The sequence below is a fragment of the Humulus lupulus genome, chromosome 2 (assembly GCF_963169125.1).
Source record: "Humulus lupulus chromosome 2, drHumLupu1.1, whole genome shotgun sequence".
NCBI lineage: Eukaryota > Viridiplantae > Streptophyta > Magnoliopsida > Rosales > Cannabaceae > Humulus > Humulus lupulus.
In genome coordinates, this window is record NC_084794.1 from 20,390,762 (window position 1) to 20,415,649 (window position 24,888).

General features: G+C 42.8%; 1 non-coding gene across 1 annotated transcript; it reads right to left on the reverse strand.

Moving 5' to 3' along the window:
• Positions 1 to 9,154: 9,154 nt before the first annotated feature.
• LOC133820086 (small nucleolar RNA R71) lies at positions 9,155 to 9,261 on the reverse strand. Its single transcript, XR_009886520.1, has one exon. It is a non-coding gene; the product is annotated as a small nucleolar RNA R71 (small nucleolar RNA).
• Between the last annotated feature and the right edge of the window lie 15,627 nt (positions 9,262 to 24,888).

The following is a 24,888-nucleotide window of genomic DNA, read 5'->3' on the forward strand; positions in this document are numbered from 1 at the left end:
ATAGGCTCAAGAAGGGTTACATGAAATAAGAGATAATATCTTCCCTTAATAAATAGATCTTCAGGTCATAATGAAGAGATATTCTCAGATATCATTACAACTGTACAGATCTTTACATAAATGAACGGAGTATACGACCGGGCTGGTCGTATATAAAACTTGATCTTCGCATGTGGAAATATTTCTGGTCGATAGGCAAGCAGTATCTCTGCTACATGCCGGCCACCTGTCAAAAATTCTTGCCACATCATCGTCAGCTGTTTTTTGGATAAACATTTGCCCCCCAAGTTTATTTATTGCGACCAGCAATAAGTAAACTTAGGAAACTAACTTTTCGTATGCCCCACGAAATCTGTCAAAGTCTCTCGTGAGTTCTAAAAAATTGTGACTCAATCATGTCTAATCATGCTTTTTTGGTTTCCAAGTAACCTTTCCGACGACTATTACAGTCCCCCATGCCTTGAAAAAGGTTACTCATGATTACCCCTTTTTCAACACATCTCAACTTCTATAAATAATCCTTACATTTACCTTTTAACTTTTTACTTGCCATTTTCTTGCCAAGAACTCCATTTCAGAGCTCAGAACTCCGAAGGTCTTCCGTTGATTTACTAAGGGTCCTTTGTTTTCACGCCCAAAGCTGTTCCTTTTCAGAACCTCCAACCTTCATCCAGGTAAATTTCTTGAACTTTTAAACCTTTTGAGATGCCATGCATACTGCTTTTGAGTTCTGAAACTTTCCGTGTTCTTGGGTAAAAATTTGTGAGGATTTTTTAAATACCGTTTGATGCTTGATAGGGTAGTGTAGTTTTGCTCTATAGGAGTTAGGAACCAGTTTGATAGTAAGGATCATGGGTTTGGGACGTAAAATCGAAGTAAAAATTCGATTTTTAAGCTAGCTGAGTTGAAAAAGCTTTTTCCAGAAAAACTTTGTACTTTCACTTTTTGATCCGTTTTTCAAATTGTTCGCATAAAACTTAGTGTTTCGGTTAGAATGCTGTTGGTCATAGACGCGAGCAACGTTATTCCAACTTTCAACATAAGCTCCCAGGCTGTGCGTCTTATCTCCTCCTTTGTTTGTTTGTAGTTCACATGAAAGACCCATGGGGAGGAGAAAGACCCATCGATGACGACCTGCTAGCTCAACTGCTTGAGGACAAAGAACAACCCTCGTCATTGATACCCAAAATTCCATTTTCTCGTACCAATCCAAATACTTCCCCTGTCTTGACCCGAAATATGGATCGCACCAAAACCAAAGCCAAGAAAAGGAAAACCTCCGACCCTTCTCATCAGCCTGCTGCTTCGGTTGATGCTCCCTCGACCAGTGGTCGAGATGAAAATGCTCCTGATCCTAACATCCAAAGACATGCCCTCCCTCGACACGCCACTCAGCTAGACGTTGAGTGGTCTGTTGTTCCTGAAAGCAGGGTGACGATTAGAATGATCGCCAATTATTTAAGGAAATATTGTCTCCCAGAGGTGACCTTAGTCAGACCCAATCGAGACCAAAGGGCGAATCTACCTGGAGACGCCTTTAGTGCCTGGTCGAGGTTTCATATCGAGGCAGGGGCTACCTTGCCTCTTCATTCATTTTTTCAGGGGGTGGCCAACTATTTTGGAGTTTCCCCCTTTCAAATAACCCCAAACAGATATAGGATGCTCGCTGCACTCTATATCATGTACATCCAAAAGAAATGGCCCGTGCCATCACCTCATGAGGTCAACTACCTGTTCGACCTTAAATCTAACCCCAACCAAGAAGGCACGGGGTTCTTTCACTTCTGTCATCAGGAAACTGGGCACACCTTCCTAACTGACACCACCCACATATCAAACGTGGGAAGGTACTACCAAGAGTACTTCCTTACTACTGACATGATCGTAGACAACCTGGCCTTCGCACAAGGAGGTAAAACTTTCGTATCAATGGCTGTTACTTCTTCACTTAGTGTTCTCTTCCACAATTTCTTAAACTGTTAATGTCTTCTAGGCCCATGGCTGTGACCAAACCCAACTCCGGACATGGAGTTGAGATCGACGCTCCTAGCCAGCATGATTGATGCAGAAAAGAGCGTCAAGCATCTGGTTACAGAGGCTAACCTTAGGTTGGTTGGCCTCTGGGCCCCTCAATCGGACACGAGGGTGCCCTCAGCAAGGGGTGCCTTTGCTGAGGAAGAACCCGAGCAGCAACCTCCAGCCTCATCTCCACGGAGGAGACCGACTGGGGTCACGATCAGGGAACCTGTTGGCACTCCTGCAACAGAGAGGCCCTCGACCCCTTTGGGAAAAGGATAGAAGAAGGTTATCAAGCCTGTCGAACTTTTTGACGATTCGTCGGATGACAATGGTACAATTATTTCGCTTTTAGACAATTTGCCAATTCCCTGTCATCTATTCGACGGGGACGGTAATTTTAAATATGCTCCACATTTAGGTCCAGACTTCTTCATGTCAAAGAGTGAGTATAAGACTAGTAGAGTCTGTAGGATAGCGACCAGTAATAATAGCTCGGGTATTTGACTTTTCAATCCTTTTTACTTCTTTTTCTGATGTAATGTACTTGGTCATTCATGTTATCTGACTGTTCGACTTTGTTCTTCTTTTTTAGACATGGAATCCATCAATGTGTTCGACATCTACAACACTCCTGAGGCTGCTGCGGCTCCCCCAAGCAAGAAGAAAACCAGCAAGAGACACCACGGGGAGAGCCGCAAAGCACCTCAGGCAAAGAAGGCTCGAAACACAGGCCCTTCGGAGGATAGGCCCTTCGCCACCACGACTCTACCTTTTCCCCGCGAGCAGCAGACTCCTTCTGCTCCGGCCGGATCGACTCCTTCTCCCGTGACCCCGACTGACCAACCTCAGTAGGTTGATCCTGCTTCAACTGGGGGCGAGATGGTTGGTCGCGCCTTTAGATTGATCAAGGAGAGGATCACCAAGATTGCGAAGCACGACCGCTTCTGAGAGGCAATGGCTGCTACAGAGACGATGGAAGTTGACCCGATCTTGAACCGTGCCCTGAACGAGTTCACCAGTGTAAGTCATCTATTTTTATGGAAACATATGTTCTTTAGTTTATTGTTTGTCTAACTTCTGTTCTGACTGCAGGCCATGCTGACCCTTACTGCCGGCCGAATTCGCTTGGGTACCGTCACCGAGCAGGCCAGAACTTTGGAGCAACGGCACGAGGATGAACTTAAAGCTGCTGAGGCCAAACATGCTGAACAACTGGCAGTGGTGGTTGAGGAAAAGGCCCAACTTGCTAAGGAGTTGGAGGAGAAGTAGAAATCTCTGGAGAAAGTCCGCGAGCAGAGGGACCAATTTAAGGAGTTCAACCGCTTCAATTACCGCACAGCCCAATAGCTCGAGTTGGACTTGGCTGTGAGCAAGTAGGAGACCACAACTCTGGAGGGCTGGATTGAGGAGTTGGAGAAGGCCAACGCTGGCAACTTGGAAAGGTACAATAATGCCACTCTTTGATGCTTCTATGATTTCTGGAAGCACAATCAGGGTGCCAACTTCGACTACCTTCCCAAGAATGCGAGAGCTTCCGAGCTTGCTTGCTGCGCTACTCAGTTGGCTGAGGAAGAGAGATCAAGGGTTCCTGCTTCCCCTGAAATCTCACTGGCTGTTGGGATGGACGGGGCAGATAACGAGGCTGTGGGCGCTGTCGACCAGAACCTTCCCCAAGATCCTCCGGCTACTCAAAATCCTTGAGCTCCTTAGTCTTTTTTGTTTATATTTCTTTCTTTTAACTACACGACCCAAGGGTCATGATGTAAAAACAAAATAATGTTTTGCTTGCTACATGGGCAGCTTTTACTTTTACTTGAACAATTACATCCGAGCAGTGACTGCCCGCGGTGTAAAATGATTCGTTTTGATATTATAATATATTTGCATATTATTATAACATCTGTTCGCATGACCGAACTTAGCATAGCACTTTGGTTTAATTTAACAAAATAACAAAATTTTGAAATATACTCTAAGTTCCCTAACATGCTTTCACTTATTTTGCTCATGTGTTTACATACCTTTTAACGATATGCTTTGCTTACTTGTACCTTGTATGCCCCCAAGTGATCGGGGGGCTTTAGGTCCTTGGTCACTTGCCTTGACTAGAACCTACTCGAACATTACTGCTCGTAGCAACATGATTAGCATTATAATACAGAAAAACAACACACGTAATGAGAAAATACTTGTAATAAATACAATAGTTGGCAAGAAATGACTGGCTGAGCACAATCACTTTTATTTCTCGTAATAAATGGACTAAACATGTCTTTACGAGTGATCAATAAGATCTTACATTTTTCTGAAACTTGCAAAAAGTAAAATTTTTACAAGCCAATTCTTTAAGAAGAATTGTTCATTGATAATACTTGCGCAGGTGTTCTCCATTCCAATAGTGAGGAACAAGATCTCCGTTTAAGTGATGGACCCAAAATGGGTATGTTTTAAAAATTTATAACTCGCAAGCGCACGAATCGTATATGAAATATAGTGTTCGTGTAAGCACGAGATCGAACCCAAAGGAGTTGTCTAAAATCGGAAAGAAAACTATTTTAAACCAAAATTAATAAATCCTAACCTAGCCCCAAAGATTGAAGAGATTTTTGAATAATGAAAATAAAATAAAAGACAATAATATAGAAATTAAAGACAATCTATATTACTAAATTAATAATTATAAACAAGATGGTAAAATAAGATTATTAAGGATTAGAATCCACAAAATATAAGTTCAATAATATTTAAAAGTACATTGATTCCCAAGTTTTAGTGATAGTTAAAATAAATCAAACTATCATTTTCTAAATAAATTTGTAATTTTAAGCACCAATTACTTCTAAAAAGATAGGATTTTTCTTCACTTTTCAAAATTATAATTTTAAAGCATTTAGTGTAAATCAATCTAATGAAATAACAAATAAATCAATGAACATTATTTATAAGGCAAAACATAATATTTTTGTTCTAAGCATGGATGTGTACAATTTAATGACACATCTTACACAAAGAATATTATGTTTTTGCACTAATGAAGAACAAAGTGTAAATATGTGCTAACAATCCAAAATACATGATATTTAAGATGAAAGAAGATATTTGAAGAAGAAAATTCTATAAACTTTGTTGCACAAAATGGGAAATCAACATACAAAATAAACACTATCTAGTTACATATTGTTTCATCATCACCTTAATAATCTTAAAAAGATTAGAAACACATAACTAGAATAGCAAATACAAACTAAAAATTACAAGCATAAATAGGAAAATTTGGAGGATGAACCCCCAAATTTTTCCTCTAAAAATACATAGAAAATAACCAAAAAGAAGAAGAAGATGAAGAGAATAGAGAGGTTTTGAAATGTGTAGAATTTTTGGTATGGTAACGTCTCCTCTCCAATATTTGACACCCTAAATGGTCTTCAAAACTCCATATTTATAGCCAAAATGAGGTATTAAAATAATCAATTTAAATTAATTAAATTGATTAAATTAATTTAATTAATTATAATATGAAAAATATGGGTAAAGTATAGGGTGTAATAATGATGTTTTGGGGTAAAATGTGTAGAAAGTGGGGTAAAAAATGGTATTTTTGAACAAATAGACAATGGTACATTTTGCTTTTGTTGGGCTCCATGAGAGAAAAGGCAATGGCTGATTGCTGGGAGGAGGCATGTAAGGCAGAGGTGCTTTAGGAGGGCAGCTGGGCCGTGGGATGCTTTGTGGTGTAGCTGGAGAAGCACCTGTTGGATTGCTGAAAGTGCCAGGGGTAAGGCTCCTAGAACCGTGAACTTCAGGAGGCAAAATGGTGGAGTGCATTTGGTGAATGTGGCTGATGGCTCTTGGGCTTGGGCCATGGAGCTCCTTTGGTATTTCAATAATACCATTTTGTTTCTTTCTTTCCCTTGAAAATGCCACTTTTCTTTTTATTTTTCTTGTTTCTCTTGTATTTCCTCTTCTTTCCAAATAAACAAAATGCAACCTTGTTTTCTACAAAATAATCATAAACTAAATTAAAATTAAATATTTTCATTAATAAAATATACCATATAGATTCCATGAAAATATTAATTAAAATTTAATTTACATAACATTTAATTTCAATAAAATCATATTCAAACTAACAATACTAATTCTAAATAATTAAATTACAACATAAAACAATAAAATATCTATAAAAACATATAAAAATCTAGAAAACTACAATAAGACTAATAAATTAGAAATTACTTAAAAACTTAATAAATCAATTAAAAACTCAAGAATTAAGCAACAATTAACACAAAAAAAAAGTGGTATAATAACTCTATTTTGTAGAGTTATCATTAAGCATGCAAGTTTATAAGTGCCTGGTTGAAGGACTTCATCAATCTGGTAAGGCCCTTCCCAATTTGGCCCGAGTACTTCAGCAGCTTGGTCGCGGGTGTTAAGGAAAACTCTTCGTAGCACATTGAATTTTCTTTCACGCACTTTAGAGTTGAAATACCGGGCGACCTTCTGCTGGTATGCAGCTACTCAGAGCTGGGCTTGTTCACGCCTTTCATCAATTGAGTCCAAGGATTCCATCAGTAGTCGGCTGTTAGAATCTTGGTCGTATGTTAATCTGCAGTGCGAGGGTGGATCCAACTCGACAGGCAACATGGCTTCATACCCGTATGCTAATGAAAACGGGGTATGACCTGTTGCTGTTCGGTGGGAAGTTCTGTACGACTAAAGGACTTCAGGCAACTGTTCTGGCCATGCTCCCTTAGCTTCTTCAAGTCTTTTCTTTAGGGTATCCTTCAGCATTTTGTTAACCACTTCGACTTGCCCATTCGCCTGGGGATGAGCGACTGAAAAAAAGCTTTTGATAATATCATGATGCTTACAGAAGTCCGTGAATAGATCACTGTCAAACTAGGTGCCGTTATCTGAGACTATCTTCTTTGGTAATCCATAGAGACAGATGATGTTTTTGACTACGAAGTCAAGCACTTTCTTGGTCGTTATGGTCGCGAGTGGCTCAGCTTCGGCCCATTTGGTGAAGTAGATGATAAGTCCAGGATTTAGAGTTATTCTTATAATCTTTGAACTTGCTTTTCAAATTAAAAAGAGTAATGAGTCCTTGTTTATTGTAAATTTGTTAGTTTTAGTGTATTATTCTAGGTAGTGAGTCCATGTAAGAATTAGTTATATATTGTAATATTTTTCAGTGTTTTTATGTAAATTACTGTGTTATGTTAATCAGGAAAGGAAGCTTAAGAAAATATATGAAAGGGAAAATGCTGGAAGCAAGGGGAAAACAAATTCTGAAGGGGGCGTGTTGCTACTTCAATGCTGTAGCATCCCCACACAGCAATGCAAGGGATCAGGCAGGTGACGTGGCTAGAAGACAGCTGGACTTAATGAGTGAAATCAGCGCCTATGTGGCTAGAATTTTAATAACTTAAGTCAGCTGGGTGATGTGGCCCTTGGAGGACAAGGTGGGAATTGACTTTCCTATTAGGGTAAAGGAAAGTACCCTAAAAAGGAGGGGGGCAGCCGCAACAGGAGGGTACCCATTTTTTCTTCTGAAAGAAAATATATCACCATTTTAAGAGAGAAAGGAAGTACAGAGGAGAGCTGAAGAAAACAGAGAGAAAATACCAAAAAGGGAAGAGGACCACGGCACACGCCTAGGAGGACTTGAGCTCATCAATTCATTATACTCTTTCCTTCTTCCTTTTAATTTTGTATTAAATTTTCTCTCCATTTCAACTGTGAACAACTCTATGGATACTCTATTTACTACTGGTTTTGTAGTTTTCATTTCAGCAATGAACTAATACTCTAAGGATTTGGGTGGTTATGAACCCTATATTATGAATGAATCTTTGATGCATGGTTGAAGTAGTTGTGTCTTTGTTCAATTAAATGTGATTAATGCTATTTATTGTTATTTACTGGCCATAATTAACAATTACTGAGCTGGATCTAAGTTTGGAAAAACTTAAGCTAGCTGAACCCATTTAATTGATGCAAGAAACTTGCCTATTTGTAGGTAAATTTTAGTGGTGAAATAGGGATATTTTGCTGCCTTGTATAACACACGATTTGATTCTTAATAGACTGTTTGCAATCTGGTTTAATACAGGAGTATGTTGAGAGGGTTGTAAGCATTATACAGTGGGTTTTGGAAAAGACTTACTGGGCGTTTTTGAAATCTGTTAACTCTGGATGTAATTGCTGAGCCATTGCTGAACTTATGCTATAGCAACTGGAAAGAAATTATAGGGGGATTAACCACCCAGGTCACTAATTCACATAGAATTTCCTCACAGACTTGATTTCTCTTGGTTCTATTATTTTAGTTTAATTAATTATGCATATTTACTTTTAATTCCATATTCATTTGCCCATTATTCCCTTGAATTGGTTATTGTCTTTTTGAATTGTTTTAGTTGATTTTGCAATTATTTAGTTTAAAATCCCTGTGGAGACGATACTCATTTATCATTATATTACTTGTGCGACTACGTATACTTGCGTATTTTAATTGCTATAATTTTCGCAACAAGTTTTTGGCGCCGTTGCCGGGGATTTAAAAATTAAATTCTGTTTTATCAACTAATTTGCAATTTATTTTTGTTGTTTTTTTTTAATCTGTTTGTTCTGGCTGTGTACTTTAAGAAAAAGGAGAAAGGCTCAAAAGGCTAACAGCCGAGGTACTATGGCTGAGCATGTTGATGAAGAGGGGGATGGCCAGCAAGTTACTAATCCCATTGTTTTGGCAGATGACAGAGCCAGAGCAATACGGGAATACGCTGCCCCTATGTTTAATGAGCTAAATCCAGGCATTGTGAGGCCAGAAATACAAGCAGCTCAATTCGAGCTCAAGCCAGTGATGTTTCAAATGCTCCAAACCGTGGGGCAGTTTAGTGGGATGCCAATGGAGGATCCTCATCTCCACCTCCGTTCATTCTTGGAGGTGAGCGATTCCTTTAAGCTTCAAGGAGTGAGTGAAGAAGCATTAAGGCTGAAGCTATTTCCATTCTCGTTAAGAGACCGAGCTAGATCATGGCTTAACACTTTGCCTCCTGATTCCGTCACAAATTGGAATGATCTTGCTGAAAAGTTTCTGCGCAAATATTTCCCTCCCACCAGATATGCAAAATTCAGAAGTGAAATCATGTCATTCCAGCAGCTTGAAGATGAATCAACCAGTGATGCATGGGAGAGATTTAAGGAGCTTTTGCGGAAGTGTCCACACCACGGCATCCCGCACTGTATACAGATGGAGACCTTCTATAATGGCCTCAATGCAGCTTCTAGAATGGTGTTAGATGCCTCGGCCAATGGTGCTATCTTGTCCAAGTCTTATAATGAAACATTCGAAATTTTGGAGAGAATTGCAAGCAACAATTATCAATGGTCCAACACGAGAGCTCCGCAAAGTAGAAAAGTGGCGGGGGTTCTTGAAGTAGATGCAGTAACAGCTTTGACAGCCCAAATGGCCTCCATGACTAATATTCTGAAAAATCTGAGTTTGGGGAACAACATTCGGCCAGCTGCTGCTATTCAAAGTGGAGACATTTCCTGTGTATATTGTGGAGATGGGCACATGTTTGAAAATTGCCCTTCTAACGCAGCAGCAATTTGTTATGTGGGAAACCAGAATTTTAACTGAAATAGTGGCCCATACTCAAATTCGTATAACCCAGCTTGGAGGCAGCATCCGAATCTGTCTTGGGGGGGGTCAAGGATCAAGTTCCAGCAACGCACTAGCACCAAGAAAGCAAGCTTATCCACCAGGTTTTTCTCAGCAGCCAAGGACTTCGCAACCACAGCACCCTCAAAACTCTCAATCCAATTCTTTGGAGAGTTTAATGAGGGATTATATGGCCAAGAATGATGCAGTGATATAGAGTCAGGTAGTATCTCTTCGAAACCTTGAAATGCAGCTGGGGCAATTGGCCAATGAATTAAAAAATAGGCCTCAAGGTTCTTTGCCTAGTGACACGGAGAATCCAAGGAGGGATGGGAAGGAACATTGTAAGGCTATCAATCTAAGGAGTGGAAAAATTCTGGAAAATTCTGAGGAGAAAATAAAGGGCAGTGGGGAGCCCACTTCAATCCAAATTGAAGGAGAATCTAGTAAAAAACCAGCAAAAGAAGTTGCTAAAACTGGCCCAGTTGATACAACATCGGGTCAGCAATCTGATCCAGTAAAGTCTATACCAAAACCGCCCCTACCATTTCCTCAGCGATTTCGCAAACAGCAGCAAGATGGGCAGTTCAGGAAGTTTCTGGATGTGTTAAAACAGCTCCATATTAACATTCCCTTGGTGGAAGCCTTGGAACAAATGCCAAACTACGTCAAATTTTTAAAGGATATCTTGACGAAGAAGAGAAGGCTGGGGGAGTTCGAAACTGTTGCTCTTACAGAGGGTTGCAGCGCTATGTTGAAGAGTAAAATCCCTCCAAAATTGAAGGACCCTGGAAGTTTTACGATCCCTTGTTCTATTGGGGGACGGGATGTTGGAAGGGCGTTGTGTGATTTGGGCGCCAGTATTAATCTTATGCCGATGTCGATTTTTAAGAAGCTTGGTATTGGTGAAGTGAGGCCTACAACTGTTACATTGCAGCTGGCGGATAGATCTATGGCCCATCCTGAAGGGAAAATTGAGGATGTTTTAGTGCAGGTTGACAAATTTATTTTCCCAGTCGACTTTATTATCTTGGATTATGAAGCTGACAGAGAAGTGCCAATTATATTGGGGCGGCCGTTCCTTGCTACAGGGCGTACTTTAATTGATGTGCAAAATGGGGAACTCACTATGAGAGTTAATGATCAGCAAGTTACTTTCAACGTGTTCAAGGCAATGAAGTTTCCTGACGAAATAGAAGAATGCTCCAGTATTGATGTGATTGAGACGCTTGTGGCTGAGAGATTTAATAAGAGTATTGATATGGCTAAAATGGGCACCCAGATTTTTGAAGATTATGATGATTCTAGCAGTGAAGAAGAACCGCAAGTTACTTGGGTGGATTCTTGCAAACCAGCCAGAAAATTCAATAATTTTTTCGAAGCTTTGAACTTGCCTGAAAAACATTTCCAGCCACCAAAACCGTCCATCCAAGAGCCACCTCAACTGGAATTAAAGCCGCTGCCCAGCCATTTGAAATATGTTTATTTGGGAGACAATGACACTCTGCCAGTGATAATTTCTTCCTGTTTAGAAGCTAATGCTGAGGGGTCAATGCTGGAGTTACTGAGACAACATAAGAAGGCTATTGGCTGGACTATGGCCGATATACAAGGAATCAGCCCAGCTTTGTGCATGTATAAAATTTTGCTGGAATCTGGGTGTAGCAATTCTGTGGAGCAGCAGAGAAGATTAAATCCAGTGATGAAAGATGTCGTCAGAAAAGAAGTTATTAAGTGGCTTGACTATGGCATTATTTATCCGATTTCCGATAGTTCGTGGGTTAGCCCTGTCCAGTGCGTTCCTAAGAAAGGATGGGTTACAGTAGTGACAAATGACAACAACGAATTGATTCCTACTCGCACAGTAACTAGATGGCGGGTATGCATGGATTACAGGAAATTAAATAAAGCCACAAGGAAGGACCATTTCCCATTGCCATTCATTGGTCAGATGTTGGACTGCTTGGCTGGGAAAGAATTTTTCTGCTTTCTTGACGGTTATTCTGGCTATAATCAGATTTCTATAGCCCCGGAAGACCAAGAGAAAACCACGTTCACCTGCCCCTATGGGACGTTCGCTTTTAGACGGATGCCTTTCGGTTTATGCAACGCACCAGCCACCTTTCAAAGGTGCATGATGGCAATCTTCTCGGACATGGCAGAAAATATTTTGGAGATTTTTATGGACGATTTTTTAGTCTATGGCGATTCTTTTGAAGGCTGTTTGGCGAATTTAGAGAAGATTCTAACAAGATGTGAAGAGACCCACTTAGTACTAAATTGGGAAAAGTGCCATTTTATGGTACAAGAGGGTATCGTGTTGGGCCACAAAGTTTCTAAAAAGGGGATCGAAGTAGACAAGGCAAAGCTAGAAGTCATTGAGAAGTTACCAGCCCCTACTACAGTGAAAGGAATAAGCAGTTTTCTTGGACACGCTGGTTTTTACAGGCGCTTCATTAAAGACTTTTCTAAAGTGTCTAAACCTTTGTGTACCTTGCTGGAACAAAACCGCACATTTGACTTTACTGCTGAGTGCCAAAAAGCATTTTTAAAGTTAAAAACAGCTCTCATAACAGCCCCAGTAATTGTAGCACCCGACTGGTCTTTGCCCTTTGAACTCATGTGCGACGCCAACGATTTTGCTATTGGAGCAGTCCTTGGACAGCGGAGAGGAAAAATCTTTCATTCCATCTATTATGCAAGTAAAACGCTGGTTGATGCTCAGATAAATTACTCCACCACCGAGAAAGAGTTGCTGGCTGTGGTCTTCGCTTTTGAGAAATTCAGATCTTATCTAGTGGGTACAAAGGTTATTGTTTACACTGACCATTCAGCAATAAAATACTTAATAGCCAAGAAGGAGTCTAAACTAAGGCTAATCCGCTGGGTCTTGTTGCTGCAATAATTTGATCTGGAAATACGCGATAGGAAAGGTACTGAAAACCAGGTGGCAGATCACTTGTCAAGGCTGGAAACCAGCAATCACAGCAGCATCACCAGTGAGGCAGAAACACAGATTCATGACTCTTTTCCAGATGAGCAGCTGCTAGTTTTAGACCAGGAAAGTGTCCCATGGTACGCCGATGTTGTGAATTATTTAGGAAGTGGAGTACAGCCGCCTGACTTCAACAAACAGCAACTGAAAAAGTTTCTTCATGACATCACATTTTATTACTGGGATGAACCGTACCTTTACAAGCAGTGCCCTGACCAGATAATGAGGCGTTGTGTGCCTGAAAATGAAGTGTCCAGCATCTTAGAGCACTGCCATTCAGCCCCATATGGTGGTCATTTTGGTGGACAACGCACTGCTGCCAAAGTGTTTCAATCAGGTTATTATTGGCCCTCTATATTTAAGGATGCCCATGATTTTGTTCAATGATGTGATCGCTGCCAGCGAGTGGGAAATATCTCAGCAAGGAATGAAATGCCATTAAATTTCATTTTAGAGGTTGAGTTGTTTGACGTATGGGGCATTGACTTTATGGGGCCCTTCCCTCAATCTTTTGGGAACCTCTACATTTTAGTGGCTGTGGATTATGTATCGAAATGGGTGGAGGCAGTAGCTAGTCCAACGAATGATGCCAAAGTGGTAATGAAATTTTTGCATAAAAATGTTTTTACACGATTTGGGACGCCAAGAGCACTAATTAGTGATGAGGGGACGCACTTTGTCAACAAAGTCTTGGCTTCCTTATTAGCTAAGTACAGTGTAAAGCATAAAATAGCCACTGCATATCACCCACAGACCAACGGGCAAGCGGAGATTTCGAACAGAGAAATTAAGGGAATTCTTGAAAAAGTGGTGAATCCCAGCAGGAAGGATTGGTCCCAGCGATTAGATGATGCACTCTGGGCTTACCGTACAGCTTTTAAAACTCCTTTAGGCATGTCTCCTTATCGCCTAGTTTATGGGAAGGCGTGTCATCTTCCTGTAGAATTAGAACATAAGGCATTTTGGGCATTGAAGAAGTTAAATTTGGATCTTGTAGTTGCTGGAGAAGCAAGAAAGCTGCAGCTGAATGAACTGGATGAGATGCGGCTGTTTGCTTACGAAAATGCAAAGCTGTACAAAGAAAAGACGAAGAAATGGCATGACAGCAGGATCAAGGAAAGAGTATTTGAGAAAAATCAGCAAGTGTTACTGTTTAACTCCAGATTGAAGCTATTTCCTGGAAAGCTTAAGTCCTGTTGGTCTGGACCATTTACTGTGATGGAAGTGTATCCATTTGGAGCTATCCTGGTGAAAGATGAAAAATCGGGAAGAGAATTCACGGTTAACAGACAGCGGCTGAAATGTTATTTGGGAGGAGAGGTCGATAGAGCAAAGACCTCCATCATTTTGAAGGATGCTTGAAGGAGAAAGACTATGGGTTGCCCTGCATTTCTTGTGTCACACTTGGGCAACCCATGAGTGCAAGAGACAGTTTGTAAATAAATAATGTATGTAACTAAGTTTGGGGTGTATTACCCCTTGAAAAAAAAAAAAAAGAGAATAAAGAAACAGGTCAGCCAGGAGTTGGTAAAACTGGGAGTAGGCTGAGCAAAGGAGTCTGGGCAGAGGCATTATTTTTCTGGAGTGGTGGATTGCTATATCATTGCTTCAGCATTTAGCAGGGTCGCAGGAGGAAAAATGCTATGCTCTTGCATTGCTATATCAATTGGGAGCATTTTTCTTCTGATCAATTTACCTCCATCTTTCCCTTCTCACGATCCTCACCTCAGCCGAATTACCCAGAGCCCACACTTTCAGCAGTCAACATCACATCACGTTAATGGTGTACTTTATATATATATATATTTATCTAAAAGAAAAAAAAACAAAAAGCATAATAATAATAATAAAAGAAATTACTATCTTTTACTTTGACTTTTATTATATATATATTCGTATTTCACTTTTATTATATAATACTTTTCTTAAGTATATTAGTATCTTACCTTTATTATATATATATCTATATATATATTTAGTGCACCCTCACTGAATCACCCAGACACCTCGTCGACCACAGCCGCCTCTGCAACCCCAACCCCATAAATCCCTCCGCCGCCACTCACGACTCATCCTCGTCAAGCCACCAGCCTCCGCAAACCACATCCCATCCGTCCATCTCATCACATCGCCGAACCCATCAGACCCATCGCAACAGCCATCGAGCCATCCCATCGCCTTATCCATCTCACCCACCCACGGACCCAGCCCCGAAACTCTCCACCTCCAGAAAACCCACGGCCGAGCCACTTCCCTGCCCTCACGCAGCGACCCAGCACTGGCGAGTGAGCCACGACCCCTTTGTGCGTCTCCCCAAGTGCATCCGACAATCCCTGCCTCAAATTTGGTCAGCCGAAAGCCATCTCTCTCCAGCACCCCTGCTCCGTGTATCCTAGTCGAGCACCGCTTCTCTCCGCCAAGGCATTCTCAGCTTAGTGCAACCATTTGGGGTACTAGTTCTTTCTTCAGATATACATTTGTGGCTGTTGTTGCTATTGTTGGGGGTTTTAGTTTCTCTATTCGTGTATATTTTGGGGAGTCAGCCAGTGGATTCTTGGTTACCCGTGTTTACTCTACTGCTCTGTGCTGTCTCACTCTTGCAGCCATTTGGGAAATTTGCACTCCTAGTCTACAACCATGCCGAGGGTCAAGAAGTGTGCTTACAAAGCCCCACGAAAGCCCTTTGTCGAAGTGCCCAAGTTCTACTGTGCGACGGCCGAAACAAAATACCGCACCACCTTCTCCAACCGTGGGTTCTATATGGAAAGGGGCATTATGGATAAAATACGCAACTTTCTGAGCTGCCCGATTGGGTGGCCGATATTATTCGTGATCGGCATTGGGAAGTTTTTTGCTAGCCACCCGAACCCGCGATTATGGAACTAGTCAAAGAATTCTACGCCAATTTTCTTGCCCATGAGTGGCCTGCCGAGATCATTGTCCGTGGGGTGGAAGTCCCCTTTTCTGCCGAGGTGATAAATAACTACTTTTCGCTGGATGCGGTCGAGTGTTCCTTCACTGCCTATCGTGGCAAAGTCACCGATGACCTCCTACAAGATATCATGCCTGCCTTGGCCAAACCTGAGTCGGAATGGGATTTGGACATCCATGGCAATCTTCGTTTCCGTCGCACTGATCTTGACCATGACTTGAAATGCTTATACAGTTTTGTCCAAACTTCCTTGTGCCACACTTCTCATGATTCCACAGTCAGCCGCGACCGCGCTTGGATGCTGTTTTGTCTGATAAAAGGCATGCCCATTGATGTTGGCACGGTCTTAGCGCAAGAAATATTTGACTGTGCCCATCGAGGGAGTGGCAAGTTATTCCTGCCCTCCACTGTCACTGCAATCTGCCGGGATGCAGGCGTCCCGGTGTTGCCCGAGGAAGGGCTGCTGCATCCCAAAGGTCCCGTTAATTTCGGGCCTGACCGAACTCCTAAGACCTATCCTGCCTCCGCCTCTATCTCTAGCAGTGATCCCTTCCTGGAGCGCTTCACTCAGTTCGAGCAGATGCAGCAACAAATGCATTTGAGGCAGGAGGAAGTGTGTGGCCAACTGCAGTCTTGGTGGTTGTATGAGCAGTAGCGCGATGCCGTCATGGAGCGCTCGCTAAAAAAGGTGACACCCCGAGTGGTTCCCCAATTCTCGCAGTTCCCCCAGCAGATACTCAACCCGTGGACAGCTTCATCGGCTCCAAATGCAGACGTCCCTCAAGAGGACTCCGAGTAGAGGGGGTTTCCTTTCCCTAAATCTATTTTATAGTTTCTGTACTGTGTTTTGTATTTTTGTTCTGTCTGTTAGTTGTTAGTTATCTAGTGTCCAGTAACTGTTTTTTTTTGTGTGGTTCTGTTTGTGTGTGTTGTCCAATGTGTCTTTGAGAGATTTGATGATTTAGTCTAGCTTAGTGTACTGCTCGATGATGAATTTTTTTCCGCTCACGCCATTTGTGTTTGCTGCCTGGATTTTATATGTTGTTTATGCTTATTGAACTGCTAGGATATCATTGATGCTTCCTTTTAGGCACTAGTCAACAGTGATGTACTTTTGTTATCCCACCATGTTTTGAATTTTTCGAATAACTGATGTTTGTGAAATTTTAAGCATCTAGAATTGGTTCGTGCACCCCTTGAGGCGAAATCCTAGCAAATCTCATCCCTTAGAAATGATCTAGGCCATTTTTGGACGCTCGAGCCTTTCTAACCTCCCTTATATAACAAGTTCCCTTAGTGACCCTGTCTTTGAGCCTATAAGCCTATTTTTCTTGTTTGTCCCGATCTTGCATGCTACATATCCCCTCCTAAACATGAACTTTCCACACACCTCCCAACCTAGTTGCTTTCACTTGTCAAGAATTAATTCCTCACACTAAGTTTGGGGTGAGTGAGGTGAGTGTAGCTTTGTGGTGAGCTAATCAGAAATTTCAATATCAGCCACATTGGGGACAATGTTGGGATGTAAGTTTGGGGTGGGGGACTTAGCTCACAAGACAAACACATATATACAATCAAACCAATTCTCTTGCTATATGTTATACAATTTATTTTACTTGTCTTTAGTTTTTACTTAAAAAAAATTAAATAAATAATTTTTTTTTTATAAAAACAGAAAAAAGAAAATATTATAAAAAATATATATATAGTAGAAAAGTTCAGAAATAATAGCAAGAGAAGTACATTAGAGCAATAGGTCTTTGTGAGTATAAAAGAAATGTTGGGGAAGTGAGTTTGAGAGATATGAATCACGATAAGGAGGTTTGGTTCTTGACAAGTGAGGTGGTTAGGTTATGAGCTAGTTAAATGACATCCTTTACCGTACCCTAACCCAAGCCTTACATTACAAGCTTAATAAAGTCCTTTTGATCGAGGGGATAAGATTAGACTACATTAGTGGAGAGGAGTGCACTAATCCAACTTATGGGAGCAATAATTAATTTTGAGGATCAAGGGGCAGTTGTTAGAAGAATTCAAGGTATGGGTGGGAAGCATTTGTATACACTATCGGCTAGGTGACTTTAAGGAGGTATTAATGATATCCTGGGTATTGTAATTGAGAAAAACAGCATATAAAGTCAAGGCATAAACACTACATCATTTCATTCCATTCCACTTTTCTGAGAGCAACTTGTTCACTAAGCCATATTGAATTATTTAGATCTCTCTCTCATGTTTTATGGAGTTTGTGTGTATGTTTGGTTTTGTGTGTGTGTTTTTATTTATTTCTATTTTATCATTACTCGAGGACGAGCAATAGGTCAAGTTTGGGGTGTTGATAAGTCTAGGATTTAGAGTTATTCTTATAATCTTTGAACTTGCTTTTCAAATTAAAAAGAGTAATGAGTCCTTGTTTATTGTAAATTTGTTAGTTTTAGTGTATTATTCTAGGTAGTGAGTCCATGTAAGAATTAGTTATATATTGTAATATTTTTCAGTGTTTTTATGTAAATTACTGTGTTGTGTTAATCAGGAAAGGAAGCTTAAGAAAATATATCAAAGGGAAAATGCTGGAAGCAAGGGGAAAACAAATTCTGAAGGGGGCGTGTTGCTACTTCAATGATGTAGCATCACCACACAGCAATGCAAGGGATCAGGCAGGTGACGTGGCTAGAAGACAGCTGGACTTAATGAGTGAAATTAGCGCCTATGTGGCTAGAATTTTAATAACTTAAGTCAGCTGGGTGATGTGGCACTTGGAGGACAAGGTGGGAATTGACTTTCCTATTAGGGTAAAGGAAAGTACCCTAAAAAGGAGGGGGGCAGCCGCAACAGGAGGGTACCCATTTTTCTTCTGAAAGAAAATATATCACCATTTTAAGAGAGAAAGGAAGTACAGAGGAGAGCTGAAGAAAACAGAGAGAAAATACCAAAAAGGGAAGAGGACCACGGCAGACGCCTAGGAGGACTTGAGCTCATCAATTCATTATACTCTTTCCTTCTTCCTTTTAATTTTTTATTAAATTTTCTCTCCATTTCAACTGTGAACAACTCTATGGATACTCTATTTACTACTGGTTTTGTAGTTTTCATTTCAGCAATGAACTAATACTCTAAGGATTTGGGTGGTTATGAACCCTATATTATGAATGAATCTTTGATGCATGGTTGAAGTAGTTGTGTCTTTGTTCAATTAAATGTGATTAATGCTATTGATTGTTGTTGACGCGGTTCTTCGCCAACAGGTAATTAAGAGAAGAAGAGAAAGGGATTAGTGCTGAAAGTAGAACCGTCACAGATATGAAATCTTAGAGAATGAACTATGTGACTCAAGACACGTTTTTTAAGTGGTTCAAAGGTTAAAATCCTTCTACTCCACTAGTCAATATTATTGATGTATTATGGGTATTTGGTTTACAAAGTATATGGCTCTTCAGAGACTATTTTTTCCAACCCCTATCAACTCCCAGGGTCCCCATATTTATAGGAGAAGGCACCTGGAAGTTGGTAGGGAGGTCATCTCGTGACCTTACCATTGGTCATATCAACTCTGTAACATTTATGATTAATTCCTAAACCTGACACATAAGTGTGGTCTAATCAGTATGTAAGGAGATAATGGGCCGCACGGGCCAACCTAGCCGTGGGTGTCTGAATGCGCACGTTCCTGATGCGTGCCTGGAAAGTCAGGGAGATATCGGACACGTGATGTCAGATATAGGCACGTTTATCTTGCGTGTATTGACTTTACAAAGGATCAGAGATCCACGAGCATCAGCTCGCACAACGAGCTGCTTTACCGACCCAACCTTCGGCATTAAGGACTCCTTCCCCCAGTCTTGGGCAGCATTGGCGAGTTCTTGAGGATACCTCGAGCTAAATGAGCCACAACCTGGAAAACAAAATCTCTGACCTGGGGAAGTTCTCGGACTAACCTTGATTAGTCCGAGGCTCGACCTTCTAATCAGCCCGTGGGAAAACCAGGGCGTACATCTGCCCCCCAAGCTCCTGCTCGTGGTATATGACGTCATATATAGAAGACCACAGAAGGGGCTTTTAGACTTCCCTACAACCCTTCACATTCCACTTTTTGTGCAGGCGTCTGATACGTGGAACGCCGTGGGTGATGACTGTACGTTTTACGAGAACCGCATTTAATGGCCTAGCCTATTGCCCAGCCGTCGTTTCATATTTCGAGTGGAAGGCCTCGGATCCCTCACTAGGGTCATCCAAGAGCCTTCTTCACGTGATCCTTCCCTTATATAAAAAGGGGGTGGCCATCCTACGCACGGACCACCCCTTCATTCAGAAATTTCCCCAAATCTCTTTCCTTCTTCATTCTCTGACTTTCAGACTCTTTCCTTCTTCCTTCTCTAACTTTCAGAAGAACGAAACCCTCGACTCTACTGCCACCATTTTCATTGTTCTCGAAGCTCAGGCGCACGAGTTTCTCCAAAGCTTTGGAAGCTACTGCATTGACGAGGCTCCTACCAACGCAACACTCACGTTTTCCATTCAACCATATACTGTAAGTTTTCTGACCCTGTTCATTTTGAAAACATGCCACTGTAGCTTAGGTAAAATTTTTTACTATAGTCGCATGCAAGGGTTTTTTGGGTTGCGTGGGTAGGAGGGTGACAGCCCCTTTTAGGCTAGGGCACACTTGTTGTAGGAAATTGCCTTAGAGTATGGGTTTGAAGATGCTTCTTCAGGAACAATTGATGGTTAGGATTTTTAGGAACTTTGGGTGAAAAACCGGGTAGCTTAGGGGATACGCTTCAAAAGTGGTTTTGCATCGTTCTGCCTGTTGGAACTTCCCCCCCAAGGCAAATTTTTACTCTGAGCCCCCTGACACATGAATTCCGAGTAACCTGGGATCTGTTGGGAGCATATGCGCGTGTTCATTGAACCGCGTGGTTCCACTCTCCACGGGCTGGGCTTACCTCAGCTCGTGTAAATAATAATTGCTTCGTCCTTTTGCTTGGGTCGCCTTTTCTAAAGTGTTTTCTTTTGTTCGATAGGCGACCAGATGGCTCCAAAAAGGGACTTGCCTCAGAAGAACGTGGGAAGCTCGGTCTCCCAGCAAGAGAAAGGAAAGGCGGTGATGCCCAGCTCGCCGATCCCTCACTTTGGGCCGGCCGTGGAGAGACAAGTCGAGGTGGCCCCTGACGCATTCTTTGAGGCGGAGAGGATCGTCTCAAAGGTGACCGACCAGGCGAAGATTAATAAACTTTTCCTTACCCACAAGATCCCATTGGGGAAGGCCTCAGTCATAGCCCGACCTGCCGCGGTGGGCTAGCGGAGCTGTACGCCACTAGATGAATCGTTCGCGGCCTGGAGCGGTGAGCACTTCAAGGCAGGGGCCTTCCTCCCCCTGGACCAGTACTTCACCGACTTTCTGAATTACGTGGGGCTGGCCCCATTTCAGCTCCCCCCCAACTCCTACCGTCTGCTGGCGGGGTTGAGGTAATTCTTCAAGAAGCAGGAGTGGGAGGTCCCTACTCCTGCTGATATTTTATATTTCTTTTGCCTCAAAGCCAGCCCGGATCAGCGGGGGCGAGGTGACGGGTTTTACTATTTAACCCGTTTTCCTAATACGACGGCGGTCATCGAGCTGCCAAGTCATCCAAATGACTTCAAGGACCAGTTTTTCATGTCGACTGGGTTCCGAAACTGTGAGCACCACTACTTCAATCGTCCTCGTAAGTGAACCCTGACCCTAGCTCGCCTTTTGAGTTTTGTTTAATTTTAGCTCCCCCGTACTCCATTCTGACTCCAGCCCAACCTTGCAGCCATCTACGCAAGGACCGAGAAGTCTGCGACCCTCGGGGGTCAATATGAAACACTGGCGGGCTTGCCCCCCAGTGAAAAGGATTACCGCGTGCTCGTGACGGACGAGACGATGGTGTTCTACAAACTGATTTTTCCAAATCAGACTCTGAACCTTAAGAGACCCTGGGGGCCGCCCCTAGCTCACGCAAACAGACCTATCCCCGTGGAGGAGGTCGCGGAAGAGGAGGACGAAACAGCTGAAGTTCTGCTCGTGAGGAATAGAAAGAGGACCTTGGAGGTCGCTCAGGGGATGGACGAGGAGAGGATCCAAACCGGAGCAGCCGTGGGTCCTTTTGGTCAAGGTAACCCTTATTTGTTTAAGAATGTAGATAGGGCCATTGCAGACCCCCGGCTGGTTAGGTTCAACCCTAGGCAGATCGTCCATCGTCACGGGAGGGATCCGGACCTGAATACACTCCTGCTCCACTGTGTTGACTGGCTCGTGCTGGATCACCAAGAGAGCCGGCCTAGGGGTACCATAGTAGTAGATAACACCCTAGCTTTTAGGTCAATCCTTTTTAAGGAGTATGGGACCAACTTACGCACATGGCCTTCACTTCAGAGGGGTACCTATGCCCCGGGGCTAAGACAATATGTAGAAGAGTCAAGCCCCGAGTCAGAACCGGACCTAGAATCCGCGCCAGTTCGTGAGATAATTATCCTAGGCTCTTTCAGCTCGGGGGGTAGGGCTCCCTTAATATTCGTATACTTTTTTGCTTTTACCCTCTGCATGTTTGCTAACTTGTAATAACCATGTTTTTGTCTTTGGTAGAAGAGATGTCTTAGCCCGGGGGTAATTTGCGGGGTGTAGTCTTCGGCGGGAATCCCCCAGCAGGGCCAAGGCTGAAAAGGCTCCGAAAGTCCAAGAGCGCGGCCGGGGCCTCCACCAAATCCCCGGCTAAGGAGAAGGAAAAGACCCCGCCATCCCAGGTCGAGGGGGCGATCCTTCCTGTTCCCAGAGCAGGCCATATGCCCCCGCTACCCCAGCGATCTCCACCATCCACCAAGGACGTGGTACTGGAGGTCGGGGCTCCCATGCTCCCGGACGTACGCATACCAGTCAACTCCAATGATTTGGGAAAGATCCCCGAAGCATTCCGGGGGACGGTGTATGAGTCGGCGAGCTATGCCGTCGGCCGCTTCTACAAGCTCAAAGAGAAGGATCTCCGGGCTATCGAAGCAACGATCCCAGTCCGAGTCATAGAGTCTTCGCTGGACATGACTTTAACGGTAATTTGCCCCACTCTTTTAAAGCTGTAACACTTATACAAAGCCTTGTTTTTCCACTTAGCCAACTTATCCTTCCTTTCTCGCAGGGCATTGCTGCCGCTCATCGAGGTATCGCCAGGACCAAGGCTCAGCTCGAGGAGATGGAGGCTGAGCGCCAGGCCGCCCTTCAGGAAGCTCAGGCGGCGAAAGATGCGCTGGCGACTTCGAAGGCCGAGCTAGAGAGGAGCCGCTCAAAGAACCGAGAACTTGAAACCTCCCTTGCCACTTCGCGAGCAGATCTCGAGGCAGCGAAGACCGAGGCCCAGACTGCCCTGAAGGCCGCCTTGGAAGCCGAGCGGGCCATCTCGGAGCAGTCCCTGCAGGACCTGTTCTATCACTGCTGGGCTCATAACCCGGATGCTGATTTCTCTTTTATGCCGCCGGACCTCTGGGCTTTTCTGCTGCCGAAACTCCAAGCCCGCCTAAACAAAGAGGCACTGCCCTCGGAGACTGGGGAGGCCTCTGGCGCGGTGGAGCAGGACGAGACCGCGACCTCCAAAGGACCAGCTGATGGGGCTTAGGGCACTTCTCTTTGGGCATTTTTAATTATTTTTTATTTTCTTTGTAACCTTTTCATGAGGTGTTTCCACCTCGAGACGATTTACTTGGCAATCTTAACTTATATATATTTTTTATATAAGCTTAGCTCTTGCTAACCGTTATTTATATCCCGAGCTCTTTAAGAAAGAGCCACGACCAATAAACTTAAGTTAACTTCCAAGTCTTATGACCCGGTTAAAACCAGGACCTTATTTTGAAAACTTAGTTCGTGTTAACTTTTATCCATATCCCGAGCTCTTTAAGAAGAACCACGATCAATAAATTTAAGTTAACTTTTAAGTTTTATGACCCGGTTAAAACCAGGAACTTATTTTGAAAACTTAGATCGTGTTAACTTTTATCCATATCCCGAGCTCTTTAAGAAGAACCACGATCAATAAATTTAAGTTAACTTCTGAGTTTTATGACCCGGTTAAAACCAGGAACTTATTTTGAAAACTTAGTTCGTGTTAACTTTTATCCATATCCCGAGCTCTTTAAGAAGAACCACGATCAATAAATTTAAGTTAACTTCTAAGTTTTATGACCCGGTTAAAACCAGGAACTTATTTCGAAAACTTAGTTCGTGTTAACTTTTATCCATATCCCGAGCTCTTTAAGAAGAACCACGATCAATAAATTTAAGTTAACTTCTAAGTTTTATGACCCGGTTAAAACCAAGATAGGACTTAGTTCGCGCTAACCCTTACCCATAGATAAGAGTCAACACCTAAGTCGTTAAGGAGACCTGGTTATGTCCAGGTACCATATGCCCCCCAAGTAACTGGGAAAGGGTCTTTCGTGGTTACTTTTAAATTCACACTTGCAAATAAAAAGAAACAATCGATTCTTATTTATACATAGAAAGTGGCCCTCCAGGCCTTACAAGTGGATCATTGATAGTATTTCTTTAAGTGGATGGCATTCCAAGTCCGCGGGATCGCCCCTCCATCAAGTCGAGCTAACTTATAAGTTCCCTCCTTGATGACTTCGACGACCTGGTATGGTCCTTCCCAGTTTGGTCCCAAGACGCCATCTTTGGGATCTTTTCCGGCCAGGAAAACTCTCCTTAGGACCAAATCGCCAACGCTAAAGACGTGTTTTTTGACCTTGGTGTTGAAGTAGCGAGTGATCTTTTGCTGATAATGGGCGAGTTGGAGTTGCGAATCCTCCCGCTTTTCATCAATCAGGTCTAGGGAATGGCACAGGAGTTCGTGGTTCCGGTCTTGGTCGTAGGATTGGACTCTATGCGACAGAACTTTAACCTCCACGGGGAGGACTGCTTCACTCCCAAAGGCTAGGGAGAAAGGAGTGTGACCCGTGGGAGTTTGATGCGAGGTCCGGTTTGCCCACAGGACCTGGGGGAGCTGGTCTGGCCAGACCCCTTTTGCCTCGTCTAGCCTCTTGTTGAGGCTTGTCTTTAGAGTTTTGTTCACAGCCTCGACCTGGCCGTTCGCCTGGGGATAGGCCACGGACGAGAAACTTTTCACAATTCCGTGCCTTTTACAAAATTCGGTGAACAGATCGCTGTCAAATTGGGTGCCGTTGTCGGAGACGATCTTCTTAGGAAGGCCAAATCGACAAATGATGCTTTTCACCACAAAGTCGAGTAATTTCTTTGATGTTATT